This window comes from Erinaceus europaeus, chromosome 7 (assembly GCF_950295315.1).
Source record: "Erinaceus europaeus chromosome 7, mEriEur2.1, whole genome shotgun sequence".
Classification (NCBI taxonomy): domain Eukaryota; kingdom Metazoa; phylum Chordata; class Mammalia; order Eulipotyphla; family Erinaceidae; genus Erinaceus; species Erinaceus europaeus.
In genome coordinates this window covers 109,977,841-109,996,424 of record NC_080168.1, presented here as the reverse complement: position 1 = coordinate 109,996,424, position 18,584 = coordinate 109,977,841, and the positions used below count along the sequence as shown (strand labels likewise).

Here is an 18,584-nt window from a genome sequence, read left to right as displayed (position 1 = left end):
AGCTTCCCCAGAGACCCATCCTACTAGGGAAAGAGAGAGGCAGACTGGGAGTATGGACCGACCAGTCAACGCCCATGTTCAGCGAGGAAGCAATTACAGAAGCCAGACCTTCTACCTTCTGCAACCCTCAATGACCCTGGGTCCATGCTCCCAGAGGGATAGAGAATGGGAAAGCTATCGGGGGAGGGGGTGGGATATGGAGATTGGGCGGTGGGAATTGTGTGGAGTTGTACCCCTCCTACCCTATGGTTTTGTTAATTAATCCTTTCTTAAATAAAATAAAAAAAATAAAAAAATAAAAAAGAAAATATCTTTTTGGGGCCAGGTGGTGGCGCACCTGGTTGAGTGTACATGTTACAGTGAGCAAGGACCTGGGTTTGAGCCCCCAGTCCCCATCTGCAGGGGGAAAGCTTTGCAAGTGGTGAAGCAGGGCTGTAGGTGACTCTGTCTCTCCTTCTCTATCACTCTCTTCCTCTTAATTTCTGGCTATCTATTCAATAAATAAAGATTTTAAAAAAAAGAAAGAAATACCTTTAGTTATTAAGGATTTTGCCTTTATAACTCTTCTACTAAAACCAAAATATTTTCAACTTTATAATTTATAAAAGTTCCACTTTATTTTACACTTACAAACATATATGGAAATTTCATATGCCAGAGGTTGAACAGTTTTTCTAAGTCCTGAGAACCAAATGTAACTTCAGCTAGAGTCATACCGTGTTTGCTTTGTTTTGTTTTGCTTCCTGTTTATCCCAGAAAAAACTAATAAAAACCACAAGGGAGAGATACTATTTAAGGAGTTAGAGGCCATCACCTTCAGCGTTATCATTTGCTAATGTGAGTTTTCTCTAGGTATGAGTAGATTCCTTAGTTCATCATTCATATTTCATTTGGTACTGCATACTCAACTCCGCGGTGCTTGCCCCCATTCTGAGGACACTAGCTACTTATTCAGAAAGGAAGAAGGGAATAATCATTCAATTGTCCAAAATAGAGCTTAAGAAGTCCAAGATTAATGTGCATCCCTCGACTTCTAGTCTGGCCTGCCTCCTCTTCATCACCTGCCACACTCAAAAACCACCACAGTAAATAAGTAGAAGGAGGTCATTACTCTTCCCTTGTCTATTATCCCGTTTCCCAGAGCTACTATCAATGGCCTTATTTTCACAGTTACACTTTTAGCTGTTGGAGTAAGGGGACACAAAAGGAAAAATAAAATAAGAAGAGTGCCAATATCCAGAAAAATTCTGTTCTTCAGACACTTAAAATGAAATCATTGGGGAGACGTTCAAGTTTCCGGCACTAAAAAAGCTGTTTTTGAAGAATGTCCTGACAATAAATTGCATTCCTGAGGCAATAAAATTGCCTTTGTTTATTGCATAAACAAACCAAACCAAACAAACAAAAAAACAAAATCACCAGGGGAAAATAATATGTAATTAAACTATTGTCTGACCTAAATTCTTTCACTTGAGGTCCAGCCCAAGAACTTTTTTCTCCAAAAAGAGAGATAGCACTTGGCTTTGCTAACTTGGGAAGCTAGTACTTTGCCTACTGCACATGTATTTTATGGGAAATAAATTTATTAAGTTAAGGCTGTTACTCACAGGGTGGCCACAAAGAAGGATAGAAAAGATAACTCGTTCTTTGGTCAGACTTGCTTGTGAGGGAATAAAAAGGCATGAAACTGCCACTAGAAACAATTCCAGAAGAGTTTAAAAAGCCTTGACCAGAGTTTATTAATCTGTTCTTACACCTTCAAAATATTTAACAAGTTGCCAGTCAACTCAAAGAGGAAAATATCAAAGGTTAACTTGTCTATTATCTTTAATTAATAGAGGAAATGGACTTTCCCTCAAGTACAAGCAATCTTCTTCTGCCATGAAGACTTTTTTTTTTCTTCCTGATGTAGGGATGTTTAGAAAGCTTTTCCAACTATGGCATAATTTCCCCAGACAATAACTTGGGTCCACCTGCATATCAGATGTCAGACTCAGGCAAAAGCTAGTAAAGTCAGAAGTCGGCAGTAGCACAATGGGTTAAGTGCATGTGGTGCAAAGTGCAAGGACCGGCCTAAGGATTCTGGTTCAAGCCCCCGGCTCCCTTACCTTCAGGGGAGTTGCTTCACAGGTGGTGAAGCAGTTCTGCAGTGTTGGTCTGCTTAGAAGACCCCTTCTGTTGCATTGCTTAACTCTGTGGTCTATTTACATAATCATTATTTTGAGATCCACATTGGTTTAATCCCCACTGGTTCGCATGCTTTTTCCTTCTCCCCACCCCCTATCCTAAGTACATCCTCTTCTGACCTGACACTTCCGCCTCAGGAGATATATAGGACAGGATTGTGATTAGAGATAGCTAGATTGAACTGCATCCCCACACGTCAATAAAGACTGAACTGCGTTCCCAGCTCAGCCATGAGTCCCTGGTCTTCTCTCTCTCTGGTGCCCCGAACTGGGACCGGCACTGCAGGTGTCTATATTTCTCTCCTCCTCTCTGTCTTCCCCTCCTCTCTCCATTTCTCTCTGTCCTATCTAACAATAACAACAACAACAATAACTACAACAACAATAAAAAACAACTACAAGGGCAACAAAAGGAAAAATAAAAAAAATAATAAAAAACTAGTAAAGTCATGGGCCCCTTGGACCTAAAATAGATCTACTAGCTTTTTCCAAAACAGAGGACCCCCCCGCCCAAATCTTCATCTGCAATATTCTTGCCTCTAGGTTCATGATCAGTCAACAATTTGTATGGCTTTATATGTTAACTCTTTTTCAGCCAACAGGTTCCAGATGCTAACAGGATGCCAACCTGACTTCCCTGGGCAGACAATCCCACCAATGTGTCCTAGAGCCTCACCTCCCCAGAGCCCTGCCCCACCAGGGAAAGAGAGAGACAGGCTGGGAGTATGGAGGGACCTGCCAATGCCCATGTTCAGCGCGGGACACAATTACAGAAGCCAGACCTACCACCTTCTGCACCCCATAATGACTCTGGGTCCACACTCCCAGAGGAATAAAGAACAGGAAAACTACCAAGGATGGGGATGGGATACGGAGTTCGGTAGTGGGAATTGTGTGGAATTATACCCCTCTTATCCTATGGTCTTGTCAATATCTCTATTTTATAAATACAAAATATAAAAATCAAAAAAAGAGGGTCTGAAGGCAGGAGAGCAGAAAGAAAGAGAAAGAAAGAACTCTGTCATTTTGCCACTCTGGTCTCAATTTTTCAGTATACACGTTATAGTCCTAAAATGCCATGCACCTAGTACTATCGTTTCCAAATGTGCCATTTAACAGCTGAATCCCATAGTGCCCAGCACAGTGCTAGAATCTCACTAATAGATGGAGGCTTCTACTTAAGCTTCTATACCTTTTGTGATACAGCTTGCCTATTGTACATTCTGTCTACCTCTTTGAAAATACATCACATTTATATTGGCTAATTCCCTGCCTCTGGCTCCTGAAAATGCTTATCTCCTTTTATAACTTAGGTTGATCTTATTCTCTTTTTAACTTAATTTTATTTTTATATTATAGAAATACATGTCAACAGGGCTTTGAATCCACACCATTCACACCACCAGAGTTCTGACTCTTCACTCTCCCCACTGCAATCCACCACAGTTTTGCTAAAGTTGTAGACATGGGCCAACCATCTTCTCTACAACTGCCTATCCACATTTATACAAAACTTCCCCTTCTTTTCCTGATTCAGTCCTCTCTTTCCCTGTAAGCAACTCATGACATCATAACTACCTCCATATGTCCCTCTCCTTTTCCTTCTCTCTCTCTGGGTGATGGAGCTGGAGTGCAGAGTCCTCTTAATTTCATCCTATCATTTGTCCCCCCCTGGGAGTCTGGATCAAAGTTGTTTATGGGGAGCAGAAGGTAGGAGTTCTGGCTTCTGTAGCTCCTTCTCCACTGAGCATGGGCATTGACAAGTTGATTCATACTCCCAGTCTGTTTCTATTTTTCCTTAGTGGACCAGAGCTCTGGAGATGCAAGGGTCCAGGACACACTGGTGAGGTCATCTGCCCAGAGAAGTTGGGGTGGAGTCATGGTAACATCTGCAGCTTGGTGTCTGGAAGGTGGCATGATATAAGTTGAGACAAGATAGTTAATGAACAGGAACTAGAAAGTAGGATCAGAACAGATGAGATTAGGGATTTTAGGGCAGAAGAAAGCTAGGGAAACCATTTTAGGCATGTTCCTGGGGGCAGACAACTATTGTAGTTTTGCTTGAGTTTGGTAGCTAGCTTGAGGTTGGATGAGGATATTGTCTGAGAGAATGGTGTCAGAGTGGAGAAAAGGGCTAGAAAGTCGGATTAGGGAAGGGAGTAGCTCCCATTCTTATATGAAAAAATCTGTGGCTAAAATTAATTATTTACCTCCATCCACCTGCTCCAGTGCATATATATGTATGTATATTTATATTTAGCACCAGAGCCTGTGTAACCTCTAAGTCCCTACTGGTCTGAGCTTATAGCTCATGGTCACATCTGCAGAACATTGCAGGCTGCACTCATTTCAAGACCAGTTTTTTTCAAGTAGATGGGTAGGATATCCACAGCCTCCCTTCAGAGACTGGGGTTATCCCTACCGTTGTTGCTTTATGCTAGAGCCAAGGTCCTGAGAGGGTCCACAAGACATTGTTCCTTATGGAAGCGACTGGTGGTAGTGGAGAGAGGGACTTAGAGGTCAAGGCCCATCATATGTGTATGGGAATCCAAAGATTCTCTAACTAGGACACCAGATGGTCATATGGTGTGATACTGACCAAACAGGCCATTATTAAGTGGGCCAGTCTCTTGCCCTTATCCAACTTTTGTAGTCCTTTCTTTACTTGATTATCTCAGATTTTCTCTCAATTGTTTAGGCATTGAGTATCATTTGTTGAGCTCAACTAGAGTTAGGTTTTGGGTATCTGTCTTCTTTGGGCCTTTCTGCTAGGCTGTCCTACTTCTTCTTCTTCTAGCGTTTGCCCTTCTTCCATAGCCAGTCAACAGCGTCAGGTTGATGTAAAGTTTCAAGACCTCCTTTGAATCCTACTAATTTGGTCTAAATCCAATCAATTACAGAATTTATGATGCCTTCTTTAGGCATTGGTTGATCTTATTCTCATTTTGCCTTCACTTTTCCACTCCCTCAGCTTTTGGCACACTTATCCTGTAAAACCCAGATTTTAACCTCTTCTTAATGAAGCTAGCCTGACTTCCAGAGCCTATTACAATCACTTACACTGAATTCTTTTTCTGCTTGACTTTAACTTCTTAGTTCTTAGCATTAATATGCTTAATGTTTTTTTTTGGTAATATATAGTTTAGTATTCTGATTTGAATATAAGCTCTATGAGGACAGATGTCTACATAGAACCTAACTCAATGTAGTTGCTTACTAATACATTTTTCTTCCTTTTTATTTAATTATAAAATAAAAATATTGACAAGACCATAGGATAAGAGGGGTATAATTCCACACAATTCCCACTACCAGAACTCTGTATCTCATCCTCTTCCTTAATGACTCTGGGAGTGTGGACCCAGAGTCATTATGGGGTGCAGAAGGTGGTAGGTCTGGCTTCTGTAATTGCATCCCTGCTGAACATGGGCATTGGCAGGTCCCCCCATACTCCCAGTCTGTCTCTCTCTTTCCCTGGTGGGGCCGGGCTCTGGGGAGGTGAGGCTCTAGGACACATTGGTGGGATTGTCTGCCCAGGGAAGTCAGGTTGGCATCCTGTTAGCATCTGGAACCTGTTGGCTGAAAAAGAGTTAACATATAAAGCCATACAAATTGTTGACTGATCATGAACCTAGAGGCAAGAATATTGCAGATGAAGATTTGGGCGGGGGTCCTCTGTTTTGGAAAAAGCTAGTAGGTCTATTTTAGGTATATTCCAAGGGGCCCATGACTTTACTAGTTTTTGCCTGAGCCCGACATCTGATATGCAGGTGGACCCAAGTTATTGTCTGGAGAGATGGTGTCATAGTTTTTCTAAATAAATGAATATTTAGTGGGTGACTGCTTCTTCACAGAAGCTCAGCTCCTTAGAGTTAACACGAACACATGGCATGAGATTAGTTTCAAAACTATAACAGTAAACTTAAAACTGTGCATACTGAAAAACTGAGAGAAAAGATTCGACACATGTGGGCCAGGAAGACATGTAGCAGTACACAGGACTTGTATGCGAGAACCCCCATGTTTACTGCCAACGGGCATAAGTGAGTGGTGCATCAATTAAAAAAAAGTGACATAAAGTAAATATAAGAATGTACAAATGTTTTGTACTGGAAGTTGGAAAAAAGACTGAGAATGATTCTATGACTTAATTGTACTCTAGGAGTTCTTGTAATTGCGAACAAAAGTTGTATCTTTCACTTTTCCCATATTTAGGAGCTATTCTCTTCCCTGATCCAGCTTTATAGAGCTTTTTCCAGCCATGATATCATCTCCTCAGACAATAATCTGGGTCCACCTGCATATCAGATGTCAGGCTCAGGCAAAAACTAATAAATAGACCTACTAGCTATTTCCAAAATGGAGACCCTAAATCTTCATCTGCAAAATTCCAGCGTTTAGGCTCATGATTAATCAACAATTTGTATGGCTTTATATGTTAACTCTTTTTCAGCCACCAGGTTACAGATGCTACCATGATGCCAACCTAACTTCCCTGGACAGATGATCCCACCCAGTATGTTCTAGAGCCTCACCTCCCCAGAACCCTGCCCCACTAGGGAAAGAGAGAGACAGGCTGGGAGTATGGAGGGACCTGCCAATGCCCATGTTCAGCAGGGAAGCAATTACAGAAGCCAGACCTTCCACCTTCTGCACCCCATAATGACCCTGGGACCATACTCCCATGGAGTTAAAGGACAGCAAAGCTATCAGGGAAGGGGATGGGATATGGAGCATTGGTGATGGGAATCGTACCCCTCTTATCCTATGGTCTTGTCAATGTTTCCATTTCATAAATAAATAAATTAATTAATTAAAAAGTTGTGTTTTCTTAGTTATTCTCATTGTTTGTTCTGTCTTTCCTCAAAGGGACTTAATATTTTAATGGGAAATTGTATATAGAAACGGAATCCTCAATATTCAGGAGTTCTGAAGAAAGGCTTATAAATCAAAGCTTTATTATAGTTGCAGAAACAAACAAACTCAGTATTTAAGGTCCTAATGTCCACTGGGAAAAAAATGATCATTTTCTGACCACTTTAGGTGAGAATATAATATATATATAACTTGTTAAAACAACCATGGCAAATCTAGGGAGATAGCTCAGTCTGTTAGAGTACCCACTTGCATGTCAAGAATGCAGGGTCAATCTCTGTTACCACCTATGCCAGAGAGAACTAGTTCTCTGTTTCTCTTTCTCTCCTTTTTTTTTTCTGCATTCTCTCTCTCATAATAAATGAGCAATTAAAAAAACCACAATGATACTCATAAATAAAAGGTATACAGTATAGCTAAACTATCTTTTTAAAAATATTTATTTATAAAAAAATATATTTATTTATTCCCTTTTGTCACCCATGTTGTTTTATTGTAGTTATTATTGTTGTCATTGCTGGATCCAGTCATTGCTGGATTGGATAGAGAGAAATGGAGAGAGGAGGGGAAAACAGAGAGGTGGAGAGTAAGATAGACACCTGAAGACCTGCTTCACCACCTGTGAAGAGACTCCCCTGCAGGTGGGGAGCTGTGGGCTCGAACCAGGATCCTTATGGTCCTGCGCTTTGCGCCACTTGTGCTTAACCCGCTGTGCTACCACCCAACTCCCTAAACTGTCTTTACAACTTAATACACTGGGCACAGGGCTAGTGAATTAAATAAGTTTTTTCCAATCTCAATTGACTTTTATGGAGTGTTGTGTAAGAAAGGTATAAGCACAGCAAAATTATAAGATAGGGAGAATTAAGTGATCTGGGGAGTGGTAATAAGAGGAAGGTCTGCTGCTAGAAGATAAAAAATGGTTATTCTTTGTGGGAATTTGGAGGAAGTAGCAAATAATTATCAGACAAGCATATCAGCAATGTGAATGTCAGAAATACTTGAAGACTTGGTGCTTATAACTATCAAGATGACACCTTACAAGACTTCTAATTACTAAATGTAATTTGGTTAAGTGAGAGGAGTAGTGGCTAGGTGACTTGGAATCATTCAAGAGACTTGAACATTCTTCCCAAATTTTTGTTCATTTAGACTTCTGGTATGTCAATTAAGTTTTTTATTATTTTTTATTCAGGCATCAGTTTCATCCTCTAGACAAAGAATTGGTAGGACTCGTTGTATAAAGTTGCTTCTGATACCACTGCCTATGAATTTATTCTAGCTTATTTATTTATTTATTTTTCATAAAAATTAGGAAATGGCTCCAGCCTATGAACTACTCCTTGTAACCTCTCTCCCAAGCCCCATCTCAGAGCATATTTTGCAATAGAAGAGGCCCAGTAAATGTTCTGTCTGCAGAGGAGCAGTAAACATATTAGTACTGAAAAGTTATCCTTATTTAGTGTATGTGACAGGACAGGGACTCCTGACTTTCCCTGTGGGCTGAAATCCTACTGTATATATTTTATATACCCAGTAGTGAAGAAGAAAAGCTTTGGGGTGTATGGAAGCCAAGCCTTTACTGGTATATCATTGGGTTCACACAAGTTTGATGGAATTGTTACTACTCTAGCCTGACCTGAAGGACAGAAAAAGGGAGGAAGAGAAATATGGGGGGGGGAGGGAGAGAGAGAGAACAGAACTATAGCACTGAAGCTTTTTTCATTGTGGTTGGGGCCAGGTTTAAGACTGAGTAGCCTGCTTGGCAAGGTAAGTACATTATCCTGGTAAGCTACTTGCCAACATAAGTCTACTGAAATTTGTAAAGCTTTAACTGTTTAAGTCTCCTATTTAAAAACATATTCTTCTTAAGAGTTTTCTATTCCAAGTTTTCATTTCTTGGTAAAAATACTAGTTTTGAATCTGACTAACATCTTTCTGATGACAGCTTAAATTATAATACCGTATTGAATCTATTTTCTATGACAATGAAAGTCTGAAGTCTGCTGATAGCTTTACTCTGGCATTCCCACCAACCCAGCATTCTCTAAAAAATTCAACTCCACACTGTTTCTCTTATTGTCTGGATCATCCCAAAGTTTTATCTTACCTCCTCTGATATCATTTCCGTTTGTCCCTTCCACCTCCTCTGCATTTCTCTAGAGGGTCACACTGCACATATTTGCACACAATCTTTCATGTGTTCTAGGATCTGATTACAACCAAGTAGAGGAGGCAATTCACTTTGATTTAAAAACAATTAAAAATAGAACTTGCACTGAAAGGATGGGAGTTAGACAAGAGAAATCACTACAGAAAGAGAATCTTGGGACAAATCTCAGCAACAGAAGCTGTGACTTTAGAGCAAAGATAATCTTTATATCACTCTTGCTATACCAAGGACATTTACACACTGCCAGTTCCTGTTTCCCAACGGATACAGGCAGAGAATCACTCTTTAACATAATTGACTCAATTTTATAGGAAACATAATAATAACTGAGATATATAGAGGATCTTATATATTGCTACAAATCTGTTCCAAAGGGTAGAGTAGATAGCATAATGGTTATGCAAAGAGATTCTCATGCCTGAGGTTCAATCCCCACACCACCATAAACCAGAGGTTAGCAGTGCACTGGTAAAAAAAAAATGTATTCCATAAATTACTTCCATTAATCCTGATACATGCATCATTTACACCTTTGATCTAAGTTATCTGAGAAAGGTAACTTCCCCAGGGTCGTATATTTGGAACTTGTAGTGCTGAGATTTGAATTCAAGTTAGACTAAATCCAACTGTGTAGTATAGTCTAATTCTAATAATAGAAAAAGAAAACCACCTAATCTCACTACCTACTTGTCAGGCATTTGGAATAAATGGGAAGTATTTTAGTAAACTCTCTATTTATAATTTACTGTCAACTTTATAGTTTAGAATGAAAAGGCAGCACCAACCAAATCTAAGTTAAACTTGGATTTGTGACTTTTATTTTTGGTGTTGTCAGGACTTCACCACTCTAGGCTGGTTTTTTCAGAAAGAGACAGAGGAGAAAAATATCATAGTACGGAAACTCCCTCCAGTGTGATAAGGGCTCTGCTTGAACCTGAGTCCAGTGCCTGGCAAAGGCACACTCTCCCAGACAGTGGTTTTACCAGCTCAGATTTGTGACAATTTTAAAGGAAGTAGGCACTCAGAGGGCTTAGAACAACATTTACTGTGTTTTGGAGTGGGCTTATTTGCCTCCAGGGTTATCACTGAAGTTTGGTGACTGACTGAATAAATTGCTCCTGGTGGCCATTCCCCCCTCCCGCAACTGTTTTATTTGACAGGACAGAGAGAAATTGAGAGGGGAGGGAAATAGAGAGGGAGAGAGAAAGGTAGAAACCTGCAGACCTACTTTACAGTTCGTGAAGTGTTCCACAGGGTTGTGGGACAGGGGCTCCAACCTGGATCCCTGTGTGGGTCACTGTGAATAGTACTATGCACTTAACTGGGTGTATTACAGCCCACCCCCTTTTACTTTATTATTTTATTTATTTATTTTATTTTATTATTTTTTTAATTTGACTTTTTCTTTTCTTTCTTCCTCTCTTTCCTTACTTTTTTATTATTGGATAGAGAAAGAAATTGAGGCAGGAGGGGGAGATATAAAGGGACAGAGACACCTGCAGCTCTGCTTCACCACTTGTGAAGCTTTCCTGCAGGTAGAGACCAGGAACTTGAACCTGGGTCTTTGCGCACTGTGATGTGTGAGCTTAACCAGGTGTGCCAATGCCTGGTCCCTAAGTGGACACATTTTAATAAGCTGTAGAGGCCTACCAATCTGTACTTGCTAAGAATCAGCTCTGTGTACAGATACCTCGCCATAGAGATATGTTCAAGGGGCTCAGTATGGGTTGTTAAGAACTATGAAAAGAGAATATTGCATCAAATATCAGCAATAGAAGCTATGCTTTTAGTAGCAGAGAAAATATTTAAAAGTATGTCATTATTACTATACCAAGGACACTATTCTTTGAGGAGTTCTTGAGGAGAAGGAAAAACCCCAGAAAGAGAGTGCAGTGGAATCAGAGCAATCTTTGTTCAGAGTCATTGTTCTGGTCTACTTACTGCCTATGTGTTCTTGGTCAAATTACTTATCCACTGCAAACCTAAGCTAACCTGGTAAGTATATAATGAACCAAATTTATATGATTGGGGCTTAAGATCAATTAGCCCATATTACGCCTCTTTGCATTTTCAGGAATAAAGAAAAAAGGAGTGAGCATCAGGATATAGCGGTGTGTGTCAAATTCAGATGGTGAAACATTGATGCTGTCATTAAATGGAGATTTCAACAAGGCAATAAACAGGCTTTTCATTCTTACTTAATGTCCAAGGGGATTGCTGAGATTATCTAATTCTGGTAACTCATTTTTCATTTGAGGAAACTGGAAGAGAGAGAAAGAGGTCCAGTGAACTAGCTCACTTGGACAGTGTGCTACTTTGCCATGTTGTGCTTCCCAGGCTCAATACTGATCCGCCCCACGCATGAAGGAAGCTTCAGTGCTGTAGTCCTCCCTCCCTCCCTCCCTCCCTCCCTCGCTCACACCTTCTCTCTCTGTTCTTTTTTCTTTCTTTCCTTCTTTCTCTCTCTTTCTGTCTATCTTTTTTACTGGATAGAGACAGCAAGAAATCGAGCGGCTGGGAGAGACAGAGAGGGAGAGAGACAGAGACACCTGCAGTACTGCTTCACCACTTGCAGAGTTTTTCCCCTGCAGGTGAGGACCAGAGACTCAAACCTGGGTCCCTGCGCATTGTAACATGCACTCAACCAGATGCACCACCACCCAGCCCCTTTTCTCTGTCTTTATCTAGAGAAAGGAAGGAAGGAAGGAAGGAAGGAAAATAGGAAGGAAGGAAGGAAGGAAAGAAAGAAGGAAAGAAAGAGTGATAGAGATAAAGAGGAAGAGAAAACAATTTTATTTTTAATCACAAAGACTAGTAGTGGGGGAGTTGGGTGGTAGCACAGTGGGTTAAGCGCAGGTGGCGCAAAGAGCAAGGACTGCCTAAGGATCCCAGTTCGAGCCCTGGCTCCCCACCTGCAGGGGAGTTGCTTCATAGGCTGTGAAGCAGGTCTGCAGGTGTCTATCTTACTCTTTCCCTCTCTGTCTTCCCCTCCTCTCTCCATTTCTGTCGGTCCTATCTAACAATGACGACATCAGAAACAACAATAACAATAATAACTACAACAACAATAAAAAACAACAAGGGCAACAAAAGGGAATACATATACATACATATATATACATATATGTATATGTATATATATATGTATATATATATATATGACTAGTAGTGGTTGCGAATTGCGCCCAGACCTGTGAATTCTGGGTGCCAGATGTTTGCTTGTTTTCTTCCTTGATGCCAGTCTTCCTTCTATCACTCTTGTTTTCCATGACTCAATCTTAGGTTTTTCTTTTAACTCTCTCAGTCTCCTCTCAGAAACACAACTTTTCTCTTATGTTGTGCTGTGCCTACATTTCAAGCAGCGGCTGTGAACTGGGGCTGAGAGTGAAAACAAGCGTGGGAGGAGAGAAAAAGGAAATGGACTTTCCATGATGGGGCCCATCAGACCTTCTTTAAGTTATCCGCATTCACAGCCAAGCCATGTATCGCCATCACTGCAAAGTACTGTGGGAAATCTGAGGACCATTGGCTTTTCTGTCTGTAGACAGGACACACTTCACTTCAAATCAGATCAATTGTCCTTTACTCTATACGTCCCCAGTCGCAATCTGCTAGCAGCTGCTTTCATACATAGGGCTACATCTCCCCCCACCCCCATCAAGACTCCATAACTATTTCAATTACACTGTTACTGAGGCCTCTTCCCCCCCTTTTAAATTTCAGATAGAGATTCAGAGAGAGAATGTGTGAGAGTCCAAAGCACCACTCTATTATCCAAGAAGTTTCTCCTGGTGTTGTGCATGATGCCTTCATGTGCTTCCTGCATGGTAAAGTGTGATCTCTACCAAGTGAATCATCTCCCATGCCAAACTAAGCTCAGCCCTTCCTTCCTTCCTTCCTTCCTTCCTTCCTTCCTTCCTTCCTTCCTTCCTTCCTTCCTTCCTTCCTTCCTCCCTCCCTCCCTCCCTCCCTTTCTTCCTTCCTAGGATTATTTATTTATTTTATAGGTCAGAGATGAGAAATTGAGAGGGGGAGTGGGAACAGAAAGAGAGAAAGAAGGGGGCCAGGTAGTGGTGCCCCTGGTTAAGCACACACATTACAATGCACAAGGACCCAGGTTCAAGCCCCTGGTCCCCACCTGCAGGGGGAAAACTTCACAAGTGGTGAAGTAGGGCTGCAGGTGTCTCTCTGTCTCTCTCCCTCTCTCCCTCTCTCCCTTCCCCCTCTCAATTTCTCTCTGTCTCTATCCAATAAATAAATAAATAAATAAAAAGGAGAAACACCTGCAGCACTACTTCACTGACTATGGCGTTTCTCTACTGCAAGTGGGGACTGGGGACCAGAACCCAGATGCTTGCACACCAAGTACTGATGCTTTTAAAGACATTTAAAATGTTAGAAATATCACTTTATTTTGACTGGTTTACACATAATTCAATGAGACTAAATAAACTTAGTGAGAAAGTTTGTGAATTTATATTTTTGATCCTTCAGTCCTATTTGGTAATCAACCTCTTTCCTTCATATATATATATATATATATATATATATATATATATATATATATATATATATATATTTTTTTTTGACAGTAGGAGTATGGTAAGGCTTGGTGCCTGCACTACTCCATCCTTTCCAGGGGTCAGTTGTTTGATAGAAGAGAGAGGGAGAGAGACAGAGAAGGAGAGAAACCTGTAGCACTGCTTGTGAAGTTCCCGTCTTGCAGGTGGAAACTGGGAGTTTGAACCGAGATCCTTGTGCATGGCAACTTGTGTGTTCTACTGCGTGAGCCAACACAGAGCTTATCAAGTACTCATTTTTTATTGTCCCTCATTTTTCTTTTAATTACCTATAACCTCTTCTCAAAATCCATTTAATTTCTTCTGCATTAGATGTAGGTGTTGGGTGAGTACAGAGCATTGTGGCTATTACAATTTGTAGTCACAGAGTCTTGTAGGTAACAGCTTTGGTCCTGACTTTAAGGCAGAAAACAGATAAGTTTTCAGTTCTTGAGTGGAAATAAATGATCTTTTCCCCTTACTGTGGCATAGAGTGGACTTTGTGAGTCATGGTCTGGTACAAAACATCCTTTCTGTTCTCTGCAAGAATGTGAATAATGACCCTTAGCTGAAAATGAGTGTGCTAGGTCTCCAGTGCTTTTACAGATTGTTGAATCATAGGATTTCATCTAACTTCCAGAGAACCAAAGAAGTTATGAGAAAGTGCTACTAGTATAATTGCAAAGAAAAGAAAAGAGACCAAGAAATCATTTGCTGGCTCTTTATCTTTCACCCTTACTTCTTATAGCTTCAGTTTATCATCTCTGAATATATATTTTTAGAAGAAGTATATAATAGATCTGGCTTACCTTATTATTTATTTTCCCCCTTATTTTATTATCTTTATTTATTTATTGGATAAAGACAGCAAGAAATTGAGAGGGAAGGGGGTGATAGAGAGGCAGAGAGAGCCACTTGCAACACTGCTACACCACTCACAAAGCTTTCCCCCCTGTAGGTGGCGATCTGAGGCTTGAACCTGGGCCCTTGCTCATTGTAACATGTGCACTCAAAGATGGGCACCTCCACCTGGCCATCCTTACCTCATTCTTAATCGCTGTTCATTTTGTGGGAGAATATTTCATGGCACTTGTCTCTAATCATCCAAGCTTCACAATGGTTAATTCCAAAGCTTGGGTACATACATTGAAAGTGTCTAACCTCTTATACTTGGCAGCACTGCCATGGATGTCTAGAAGTTCCCCTTGTCTCTCTATACAGAATCATTTGTAATGGTTTGAGTAACTAGTCTTTATTTATTTATTTATTTATTGCCTCCAGGGTTATTGCTGTGGCTTGGTGCCTACAGTACAAGTCCAAGCTCCTGGTGGTCATTTTTTCCATTTTATTGGACAAGACAGAGAGAAATTGAGAGAGCAGAGGAAAAGAGAGAGGGACAGAGAAAGACACCTGCAGACTTGCTTCACCACTTGTGAAACAGCTCCCTGTAAGAGGGGAGCCGGGGGCTCGAACCCAGGTCCTTGTGCAGGTCATTGCACTTAGTACTATGTGTGCTTAACTGGGTGTGCCACCACTATGGCCCACCTAGTACTTTCTTTAGTATGTCTTCTAAATCATCATGGTCTTATAAAATTACATCTGTGGGAACCTTTTAGCTTGTCCTTATTCTGCTCTGAGGACCCATCTCTTCCCCATCCACTAACCAATTGAATAGCCAATAAGGGCATGGGGAAAGCTCTGGATAGAGGATTTTTACATTGAATCCTGGCCCCACCCCAATCATGTAATAGTGGCATGCTCATTCTCCTGCTACTAAGAGAAGTTGAGTGGGAGGAACACAGTCTCATCTCCTGCACCCCCCTCAACTATGCGTGTTATTAAGCAGTTCATCTATCCATCTCTGAGATGTACAGCCTAAAAATCAACCAGACAGGTTGTTGAATTATTATTTATCTTGAACCTTTTAGAGAATTTGGGTAGGCATTGCCCATTTTTGAAAATTTCCCACCATATCTAATCAAGTGTATTTTTTTCCTGTCATTTATCCCTATAGCTAAAAAAAAAAGTGATCATATCCATAAAAGACAAATTTGATTTAAGCTAGCTGTTCCCAATAGCTAAGGTTATGGACACTAGAATTACATATACAGTGGAGTTAAAGTTTTCTTGAAAACCTGTTATAAAGTTAGAATAAGAGTGAAATAGCAATTGAATATAGCAAAATGCAGAGGGGAAAATCTCACATGAGGAAATGTGAGAAATTCCTAAATATCTGATTCAGACCATTAAAGGAGCTGAAATCTGTGACCATACAAGATACTACTCTGGTAATAGGAAGGGGAAAGTGAAGAAAAGAGACCTTTTTGTTCCAGGAGGTAGGCTATAAATTTTGAGGTTGCTGTCAGCTGTAAGAGATTTTTCTGTTGACTTCTCCCTTTTCTTTACAGCCTGATTTTTCTCTGACCTGTTTCCTCCTGTCTCTCAGCAGCATTCTATATCAGTGCAGTGAAAAAATTGTGCTGAAATTTGTACTCACCTATCTGCTGGTGAAGAGCCAAGCTTGAGGCAATGGAGTTATCAAAACCAGGCCCAGCCCCTCCCTGGAATTGAGGTTGGGATGAGGACAGTGAGAAAGTATCATATTGCATGTTGTACCTTTCTCTCTGTCCTCATTAAACCTCTGCTGCCAGCTTGAAAGGGGAAGCGGAAATTAGAAAGACACACACACACAGAGAGAGAGAGAGAGAGAGAGAGAGAGAGAGAGAGAGAGAGGGAGAGTCCCCGCCTCCTACCCTAGCCACATCCTTTGCTCCAGCTCAGGAGACTGACTGAAGAACAAAATATCTAAAGTTCACCACTGCAGAGTACTTGTCAGCCTGTGTCTTACCAAAACAAGTGATCTTTTCCTATTAAGATAAACACACACACACACACCACACACACATACACACACACACACACACACACACACACACACACACACACACACACACACACACGTGAAAAGTTTTCCTACCATATAATTAGAATCCACTGTTGCAAATAAAGTTATCAATTCCTGGCGGAAAAGTTTCTAAAAATAATAACATTATTCTCTCGAATTTATCTTACGCTTATCTCAGAGAAGATGCTTATAGCCCTGTCAAGCATCTGAAACGGCTCCAAGTCAGAGTGGGTCTGTTTTGATTTCTACTTTTTTAATACTACAATAAATTTATCAGAAACTTGTTTTCAAATATTGTACACCACTACAAGCAATTTTTTTCTCCTTTAAAATTAATTTTATTGAGTTAATGCTGCATTTTTACAATATCTTGGTTGTGGTGGTGGGACAGGAAAATAAACAGTAGCTATCCAATAGACTTTTGTGTTCGAGGGACCAGAGATTTTAGGTTTAATCCTGAGCACCACCAGAAGCCAGAACAGAGCAGTGGTGTGGAAAAAATAGCTAAAACTTGGAAACAACCCAGGTGCCCAACAACAGATGAGTGGCTGAGAAAGCTGTGGTATATATACACAGTGGAATATTATGCAGCTATTAAGAACAATGAACCCACCTTCTCTGACCCATCTTGGATGGAGCTAGAAGGAATTATGTTAAGTGAGCTAAGTTAGAAAGACAAAGATGAGTACGGGATGATCCCACACATAGACAGAAGTTGAGAAAGAAGAACAGAAAGAGAAACTCAAAGCAGGATTTGACTGAGTTTGGAGTAGGGCACCAAAATGGTGTTTATGGTGGCATTACTCGATAAGGCACAGCTATATACAAATAATGACAAAGGGCATAAATTATGGTGAAGTTGTGTATGATACAGCAAATGCTAACAAAGGGATTTTCAAAATCAACCCAATTGCCAAATAATCTGATTGCAGCAATAACTATCTATTGCCTTCTTAAAATCTAAGATAGCAGGAACCTCCCACTTCCTCTATAGAGCCTATATTGCCCCCAATCCTGGAACCTCTAGGGTGGGGCTCACTTTCTTTGTGGGCCCCCATAGGACCTTGCCCTCAACGTGGATCAACAACAGTAAAGAATGTTCCATCCTCTGAAGGGAGGCTGGACAACATACTCTATGTTACACCTGAGGAAGATGGGTCCTGATATTGGGGCAGCTTGGAACATTCCTACTCATGACCACAGAATGTGAGCTCAGATCTATAGGGATGCAGAGGTCACATAGGCTACTAAGTTGAATATGGGCCCCAGATCAGATCAAATCGATGGGTTTTACAGTCAACAATATTTATACCCCTTTCCCATATTTGGGAGCTACTCTCATCCCTGATTCAGCTTTCTGGTCCTTTTTCCAGCCATGACATCATCTCCCCACCTGCATATCAGATGTCAGGCTCAGAGAAAAAAAAAAAAACTAGTATAGTTAAGGGCTCTTTGGAATATAACCAAAATAGGTCTACTAACTGTCTACAAAACGGAGACCCCCAACTCTTCATATGAACTTTTCTAGCCTTTAGGTTCATGATTAGTCAACATTTTTTTTTTGGCTCTATATGTTAACTCTTTTTTCAGCCACCAGGTTCCAGATGCTAACAGGATGCCAACCGGACTTCCCTGGGCAGATGACCCCACCAATGTGTCCCGGAGCCCCACTACCCCAGAATCCTGCTCCACTAGGGAATGAGAGAGATAGGCTGGGAGTATGGATCGACCTGCCAATGCCCATGTTTAGCAGAGAAGCAATTACAGAAGCCAGACCTTCCACTTTCTGCACCCCATAATGATCCTGGGTTCATACTCCCAGAGGGATAAAGAGTAGGAAAGTTATCAGGGGGAGGATAGGATACGGAGTTCTGGTGGTGGGAATT

At 40.9% G+C, this 18,584-nt stretch overlaps 1 protein-coding gene across 5 annotated transcripts in view; it reads right to left on the bottom strand.

Annotated features, from left to right (window-relative positions):
- The window catches only part of TESPA1 (thymocyte expressed, positive selection associated 1), a 46,528-nt gene extending 30,084 nt beyond the window's left edge, over positions 1-16,444 (bottom strand). For all 5 annotated transcript variants that reach the window (XR_009550819.1, XM_060195196.1, XM_060195198.1 and 2 more), the window contains exon 1: positions 16,291-16,444. The gene's annotated coding sequence lies outside the window, so the exon portion shown is untranslated. The remainder of the gene's footprint in view (positions 1-16,290) is intronic.
- Positions 16,445-18,584: the final 2,140 nt, after the last annotated feature.